This window comes from Oryctolagus cuniculus, chromosome 16 (assembly GCF_964237555.1).
Source record: "Oryctolagus cuniculus chromosome 16, mOryCun1.1, whole genome shotgun sequence".
Taxonomy (NCBI): Eukaryota; Metazoa; Chordata; class Mammalia; order Lagomorpha; family Leporidae; genus Oryctolagus; species Oryctolagus cuniculus.
The window spans coordinates 70,544,254-70,553,458 of record NC_091447.1 but is presented as its reverse complement, the minus strand read 5'-3'; the positions used below and the strand labels follow the sequence as shown (position 1 = coordinate 70,553,458).

The 9,205-nt window shown below is 40.8% G+C and overlaps 1 pseudogene; it reads left to right on the top strand.

Moving 5' to 3' along the window:
* Positions 1-5,382: 5,382 nt before the first annotated feature.
* Positions 5,383-8,577, top strand: LOC138845782 (zinc finger protein 665-like; annotated as a pseudogene).
* The last annotated feature ends 628 nt before the right edge of the window (positions 8,578-9,205 follow it).

Below are 9,205 nucleotides of genomic sequence, written 5' to 3'. Positions count from 1 at the left end.
GTTTTTGAATTTTTAGAGTAATGGAGTCCTTAATATCTTTGAGAAGCTTAATTGGATTTGGGAATAGGATAAGGAATGTGTGGAGAAGAGAATCTACTAGAGGCTCATTTATTTTTTAAGATTATTTAGTTGAAAGGCAGACTTACAGAGATTGGGAGAGACAGGGAGACAAAAGGAGATATCTTCTATCTACTGTTTCCTTCCCCTAATGCCTGCAATGGCTGGGACTGGACCAGGCCAAAGCCAGCAGCCTGGAACTCCATCTAGGTCTCCCATATTGGTGGAAGGGTCCAAATACTCAGGCCATTTTCACTTCTCTTTCAGTCAGATTAGCAGGGAACTGGATTGGAAGTGGAGCAGCCAGGACTCAAATCCTCTGTTTACATGGGATGCCAGCAGTGATGGTGGAGGCTTAGGCTGCTGCATCACAATTCTGGTGACTATTGCAGGTTCTTAAACAAATCTCTAAGCATTTTTCTCAGTGAGTCACAAGTGCAGATTGTACTGCAGACATTCCCAGGTTCTCTTTTGGGGCAAATAATTCCATTGCTTTCACCTTAATTATGTATAATGTTATTTCAAATGTTTATCATTTGAATGTTTTGGGCAAGTAATTCCATTGCTTTCTTTCTTTTTTTTTTTTGACAGGCAGAGTGGACAGTGAGAGAGAGAGACAGAAAGGTCTTCCTTTTTTCCATTGGTTCACCCTCCAATGGCCGCCATGGCTGGCACGCTGTGGCAGGCTCACCACACTGATCTGAAGGCAGGAGCCAAGTGCTTCTCCTGGTCTCCCATGGGGTGCAGGGCCCAAGTACTTGGGCCATCCTCCACTGCACTCCCGGGCCACAGCAGAGAGCTGGCCTGGAAGAGGGGTAACCAGGAAAGAATCCGGCACCTCGACCGGGATTAGAACCCGGTGTGCCAGCGCCGCAAGGCAGAGTATTAAGCTAGTGAGCCATGGAGCTGGCCACCATTGCTTTCACTTTAATTAGGTATAATGTTATTTCAATTGTTTATCAGTAGAATAATCATAGACTAGGGCAAAAGCTAATTTTTATTCTTTGTCTTACCTGTATTTTCTCTCTTACTTAAAAATATTTATTAGCTTGATAGAGAAAGAAGTTGATGGACTGAGAGATAGAGAGCTTTGACACGTTAATTCACTCCCTAGATAACCATACCAAACATAGTTGGGGCAGGACTGAAGCCAGAATTAAGAAATGGAATCTAGGCCTCCTTCATTGGTGACATCACAACTGCTTCCCCAGGTCTGCATTATCTGTGAGCTAAAAACTGCAGCTGGCATTGGAAATCAAACATAGACACTCTGAGGTGGCACCAGAAACACTAAGCTAAATGTCTGCCCTGTCTTTTAATGTATTTTTTCTCTGACATATTGGAAATGATAGGCATGGTGTTTTCCTGGAAATTATCTTCTGTTCATTCCTATCATAGTTTCATGGATGTTTTCTTGCCTTTTTTCCTCAATGCTTCTACATACTTCTCCTTAACCCTGCCCATTCAAGAGTCAATATTGCCCCTCTGTTAGCCTGCTGTGCAATTCCCCTTGACAGATGTGGCCTTTGTGATTTGAACCTCTTGTTTCCCTCCAGCTTAGGCATTTCTCACAGCCTGTAGATCATGGGTTTGACTCTGTTGAATGCTTCTGTGTGGATTTCTTAACACTCAACAAGTTTAATGAGAAACCACATCCTTTCTTTTTTCCTTTGTATCCACACAAAACTGTCGGTGTTTATTTTGTGACAGAATTAATATGTTGACTGGAAATGTAATATTACAGGTGATGATAGCATTTGAAGACCTGGCTGTGTACTTTACTTGGGAGGAATGGCAGAAAATGAACAATGCTCAGAAAATCCTGTACAGAGATGTGATGCTGGAGACCTACAGCAGCCTGTTCTCCTTGGGTGAGTAACACCCATCACATACCCAGTGATAATATTTTCTTGCTATTTGACAAATAAGGGAACACTTTATAATGTTTAATATTGGGCTGGTGTAGAATTTGAGTCCAGGAATGATCTGAATATCTACCCTCTAATAAAAGATTCAAATTGGAACATTTGTTGCATAGCTCCTGGACCAAGCTATAGTCCTTTAAATAACCCAAGATAGTGATTTCACAAAGTCTTACATGTTTCCATTAATAGGGCACTGCATTACCAAACCTGACTTGATCTTCAAGTTGGAGCAAGGAGCAGAGCCATGGATAGTGGAAGAATGCCTGAATCAGAGCCTTCCAGGTCAGTCTGCACATAAGAGAGAGGGAGACCAAGGCAGAAATTGTGCAGATGGTGACTGGTGCTCTTTCCATGAATTTTTCTCAAGCCTTACTCCTGATGACAGCTGGTTTTGTGCATCAGACACAGGCATTCTAGAGTATTTAGTGATACCAGTGTCTTTCTAACTTTTGTTCTTAGTGAAGATGTTCTTTGAATAAAAAAAATCCAATCATTTTCTGATGTTACTAAGGCTTTTATCTAGGTGTGATAATTCCCCAAATTCTAACTTGTCCTTCTCTAAACTTTCATACCTTTTCCTTCATGCACTTATTAGTTCCTTCAGTGCTTGTTAATTAGGTAATGTTCAGAAACTTTTTTTTAAAGATTAATGTTTCTGTTTTTTTTAAAGATTTATTTATTTATTTGAAAGTCAGAGAGAGAAGAAGGAGAGGGAGAGAGAGAGGTTTTCCATCCACTGGTTCACTTCCCAATTGGCTGTCATGGCTGGAGCTGCACTGATCCAAAGCCAGGAGCCAGGAGCTTCTTCCAGGTCTCCCACATGGGTACAGGGGTCCAAGGATGTGGGCCATTTTCTACTGCTTTCCCAGGCCATAGCAGAGTGCTGGATCAGAAGTGGATCAGCTAGGACTTGAACTGGTGCCCATGGTGGCTTTACCTGCTATGCTACAACGCTGGCCCCCAGAAACTTATTTCTAACTCATCGCTCAAATTGAGTACCCACTCATGATTTTCCCCAGGAATAGAACTTTCTCAGGATGGAATCAATAAATGTGAACTCTCTCTATCTCTTAGTCTCTTTCCTTTTTTTTCCTCTTTGCCTCTCAAATAAATAAGAAAATTATAGTTTGTTGGAAACATTTGAGGAGTGAGCCTATAGCTGGCAAACCTCTGTTCAGTCTTTATCTCTCATTCTGTGTCTCTGACTCTCAAGTAAGTAAATAAGTAAATGCTAAAATATGGTCACGGGGCCGGTGCTGTGGTGCAACGAGTTAACACCCTGGCCTGAAGTGCCGGCATCCCATATGGGCACCAGTTCAAGACCCAGTTGCTCCACTTCCAATCCAGCTCTCTGCTATAACCTGGGAAAGCAGTAGAAGATGGTCCAAGTCCTTGGACCCCTGCACCCAAGGGAGACCCAGAAGAAGCTACTGGCTCCTGGCTTCAGATCAGCACAATTCTGGCCATTGAGGCCAATTGGGGAGTGAACCATTGGATGGAAGACCATACTCTCTCTTTGCCTCTCCTCTCTCTGTAACTCTGACTTTCAAATAAATAAATAAATCTTTCAAAAAAGATGGTCATGAATAAGCCTCTGTGCTGTGACATCAGAAATTAGGAAGCTAGGAATGACACTGTGGCGCAGTGTGTTAAAGCTCCAGCCTGCAGCACTAGCATTGCATATGGGTGCCAGTTCAAGTCCCAGCTGGTCCTCTTCTAATCCAGCTCTCTGCTAATGCACCTGAGAAAGGAGCAGAGGTTGGCCCAAGTCCTTGGCTCCCTGTACCCATGTGGGAGACAAGAAAGACACTCCTGGCTCCTAACTTCATCTTGGCCCAGTATTGGTTGTTGTGTCCATATAGGGAGTGAACCACTTCTCTCTGTCTCTACCTCTCTCTATAATTCTAGCTTTCAAATAAATAAAGTAAATCTTTGAAAAAAGAAATCATAAACTAAGCATGAATTTATATAAAACATGAAAATAAGTGATCCTAGACTAACCAAAAAAGTAATGAGATGTTGAGACCAAGGTCAAGTAGCCTCGTGGGTTTATGTTGAGTGGTTCAGATTTCTTTAAGGTTGGAGTTTGAAGTATGATTTCTCTCCTATTTTTCAGTATCATTGAAAAATATGCAAACAAAAAGATGAGAAATGCATAGGAAATGAATCTTTCTGTGAAAATAGGAGGCAATTGATCAAAAGCCTCCAGAAATTCAAATTATCACACGGGAATGTTTATAGAAAGAATTTAGAGGAGGTAACCAGCACTGATGATTTCAGAATGAGCTAAAAAACGCTTTTAAAGAAGATGAGCACATCCCAGTTTGCAGAAACACATTCTTCAAACTGATTGGAAGTGCTTAACCACAGTGGTATATTGTGACTTTTCTCTACCTGTTGTACTTCTGAGAAGCTAAAGGTGTTGGGTGTCCTTAGGAATTTGGGGAAGCTGTCCTAGAGTAGAGACAAAGTATTATTTTCATTTGAAAAATCCCACAAATGATGTTTACCTAGGAAGACTGAATGTAAGACAATCATAGATTCCAATCATACTCCTTAAATGTTGTCTTGCTTAAAGTACAGGAACATTTCACTCTTCTCCACCTAAAAGTAAGTGATCAGTAAAACTTTTTCATGTTTATATTTGAAATATCAGAGAAGCACAAAACACACAGTTTTTATAAAAATAAACTGGAGAAAAAGGACAGGGAAAAATGGTTGCTAGGTAGTGGGTGAATATTTTTATTAAACATTTGTCCATTCTTTAGAATACTTTATAGTTATTTCATCTTTGTGAAAGGCAGTGTGATAGTGAGAGGAGAAAGAGAGAGAAAGAGGTCCTCTCTTAGCTCACTTCCCAGATGCCTGCAACACTTAGGTCTAATTAGTCTGAAGCCAAAACTCTAGAATTCATCTAGTCTTCCCTGGTGTCTCACAGGTTCCCAGGCACATGAACCATTTTCTACTTCCTCCCTGTTTACATGGGTAGAGAGCTGTACTGAAAGCAGAGTAGCCAGGGCTGAAACTGACACTGTTTTGAGATGCAGGGATCACACACATCATAGCACAAATGAAATTCTACCATCCTTGAAAAATTCTCATAGTAAAAAGAATCATATTTCAACATTGGGAAACCTCACGGTACAATTTAATATATGAATGTATTAAGGAGAAAAGCCATATAATGGTCATAAATAAGTACCTCATATTGATTTTGTGAAAATATTATGCCACTTGCATAACAAGTGACTTCATTCCCTTTACATGAGTATGCCAGGAGAAATAGTTACATGCGATTCAGTAACATGATTGCTTTTTTCTCATTTCAGTGGTCATGAAAAGGGATGACCTGATTAGGATCAACCAGGAAAGTCATGACAAAAATCTGAATCAGGATTTTATGAAAAATAATAAGACATCAGCTCTCAAGAGAGTTGAATTAAGAAAAACACTTAGTTTAAATTCAAGCCATATTCCAACACTGATTATTAAAAAGGGAAGCTATACAGGATTGAAGGCTGAGGAATGCAGTAAATGTCACAATGTGTATCCCCCCAGTGGACCTGATCAACTACAGGCTGGAGAGAAATTTGATAACACTAAGATACCTGGAAATTCTCTCCAGTTCTGTGAGCCTCTTGGTCAGCATGACAATATTCACATCATGAAGCAGCCATTTGGACCTACTGGACAAGCTAATGTCTCCACAAGAACGATGTTTTATAAATCTGAGAGGATTCATATGGCAGAAAACTATAATAAATCAACTGTCACTTTTGGAAAAGCAACTCAAATAGAAAAAGCTAAACATGAAAATTTTAGCCTCAATATGTACCAACAAACCTACACAAGAGAGAAACTTTATAAGTACCTTAGGTATGTTGAACCTGTCATTCACCAGTCACATCCTGCAATAAATCAGAGATTAAATACAAGGGAAAAACTCTACACATGTAAACCTTGTGGAAAATCAATCAGTTTTAATTCACCTTATGAATGTAATGACTGCAGAAAAGCTTTTGGACAAAAGTCAGTCCTCAGGAAACATCAGCAGATTCACACAGGCGAGAAACCTCATAAATGTAATGACTGTGGGAAAGCCTTTGGACGAAAGTCAGCCCTCATCATACACCAGCGAATTCACACAGGGGAGAAACCTCATAAATGTAATGACTGTGGAAAAGCCTTTGGACGAAAGTCAAACCTCATAATGCACCAGAGAATTCACACAGGGGAGAAACCTCATAAATGTAATGACTGTGGAAAAGCCTTTATACAAAAGTCACACCTCATAATGCACCAGCGAATTCACACAGGGGAGAAACCTCATAAATGTAATGACTGTGGAAAAGCCTTTGGGCAAAAGTCAGACCTCATCACACACCAGCGAATTCACACAGGGGAGAAACCTCATAAATGTAATGACTGTGGAAAAGTCTTTGGACGAAAGTCAGCCCTCATCATACACCAGCGAATTCACACAGGGGAGAAACCTCATAAATGTAATGACTGTGGAAAAGCCTTTGGGCAAAAGTCAGCCCTCATCATACACCAGCGAATTCACACAGGGGAGAAACCTCATAAATGTAATGACTGTGGAAAAGCCTTTGGACGAAAGTCAGCCCTCCTCGTACACCAGCAAATTCACACAGGGGAGAAACCTCATAAATGTAATTATTGTGGAAAAGCCTTTGGGCAAAAGTCAGCCCTCATCATACACCAGCGAATTCACACAGGGGAGAAACCTCATAAATGTAATGACTGTGGAAAAGCCTTTGGGCAAAAGTCAGCCCTCATCATACACCAGCGAATTCACACAGGGGAGAAACCTCATAAATGTAATGACTGTGGAAAAGCCTTTGGGCAAAAGTCAGCCCTCATCATACACTAGCGAATTCACACAGGGGAGAAACCTCATAAATGTAATGACTGTGGAAAAGCCTTTGGACGAAAATCAGCCCTCATCAAACACCAGCAAATTCACATGGGACAAAAACCTCATGAATGTAATGACTGTGGAAAAGCCTTTGGAAGAACTTCAGACCTCATCATACACCAGACAATTCACACAGGGGAGAAACCTCATGAATGTAATGACTGTGGAAAAGCCTTTATACAAAAGTCACACCTCATAAAGCACCAGAAAATTCACACAGATGAGAAGTCCTATCAATATAATGACTATGGGAAAGCCATTGGATGAAAGTCAGACCTCCTCATACATCAGTGAATTCACACAGGGCAGAAACCTCATAAGTGTAATGACTGTGGCAAAACCTTTTTATGAAAGTCACACCTCATATCACACTAAAGAATTCACACAGGGGAGACCCATGAATGTAATGACCAGGGGAAAGCCTCTTGATAAAAGTCAGTCCTTTGGAAACATCAGAGAATTCACACAGGTGAGAAACCTCATGAGTGTAATTACTGTGGAAAAGCCTTTGGACAAAAGACAAACCTCATATCATAGAAGAGAATTAACACAGGGTAGAAAACTCATGAATGGAATAACTGTGGAAAAGCATTTAGCCATAAGTCAACCCTCATCGTGCATCAGAGAATTCACACAGGGCAGAAACCTTATGAATTTAATGACTGGAAAACCCTCTGGACAAAAGTCAACCCTCATAATGCACCAGAGAATGCACACAGTGTTGAAACTTCATGAGTATAATGACTGTGGAAAAACTTTTGGTTCCAACTCCAAATGCATCAGAGGATTCACCCAGGGAAATAATCTTATAAATGTAATGACTGCAGAAAAGCATTTTTCTATAAATTATACCTCATATCAAACAGAATTCACACAGGGCATAAACCTTATGAATCTAATGAGTGTGGAAAAGCCTTTATAAATCATATGTTATAAATCATAGCTCATATCACACCAGAGACTTCACACCAGGGAGAAACTTCATGAATGCAATGACTGTAGAAAATTCCTTGGGAATAAGTCACATCTCAGAATGCATCAGAAAATTCACATGAAGAGAAACCTTTTGAACATAATGACTTGGAAAGCTTTTTCCCATAATTCAGCCCTCATTGCACATCATCTAATTCATATGGGGGAAAACACTTTGGATATAATGCATATGGAAAAGCTTTTATCCTCAAGTAACACCTCATGAAACATCAGAATTCACATCGGGGAGAAACCTTATGAATAGAATGAGTGTTGGAAACTGCCAAAATCACACAATATAACAGCAGAGAATTTAGTACATGGTGGAAATCTTGTAATAAATGTGAGAAAGACTTTTTTCAGAAGGAATACCTCATAACACATGCAGTTCAAATGAGGGAGTGAACTTGAATATAATGAATGTGAAGGACTTTTTCCAAAATCAACATAACCATGTGACAGAGCCTTTTGCTGGAAATCCCATAAGGAAGAAAGTTGGGGACCAGCGCTGTGGCACAGTAGGTTAAAGCCCTGGCCTGAAGCGCCAGCATGCCATGTGGGCACTGGTTCTAGTCCCAACTGCACCTCTTCTGATGCCACTCTCTGCTATGGCCTGGGAAAGTGGTAGAAGATGGCCCTGCACCCAGGTGGGAAACCCAGAAGAAGCTCCTGACTCCTGGATTTGGATCTCTGTAGCTCCAGCCATTGCATCCATCTGGGGAGTGAACCAGTGGATGGAAGACCTCTTTATGCTTCCCTGTCTCTCTGTAACTATCTTTCAAATAAATAAAGTAAATCATTAAAAAATGAAGAAGTTCAGAAATATTATTAGTGTGACAAAAAGCCATTTGTCAGAAATCGATCATTATACATCAGAGAATTCACATAAGGGATTTCTTAGGAGTGTAATGAATGTGGAAGTATATTTTCATGGAATTCAGGCTTGAATAAATATGCAACTCAAAAAAGGTGATATCCTTCCAGTGCAGTAGATTTGAACAAACCATAGCCAGAAATTAGACATCAGGCTGGTACCGTAGAGCAGTAGGTTAATCCTCCCCCCACAATGCTGACATCCCATATGGGTGCCAGTTCTTATCCCAGCTGCCCCTCTTCCAGTACAGCTGTATGCTGTGGCCTGAGAAAGCAGTAGAAGATGGCCTAAGTGCTTGGGCCTCTGCACCCACATGGGAGACCAGGAAGAAGCCCCTGGCTCCTGGCTTTGGTTTAGTGCAGCTCTGGCCATTGCAGCCATTTGAGGAGTGAACCAACAGAAGGAAGACCTTTCTCTCTGTCTCTCTCACTGTCTGTAACT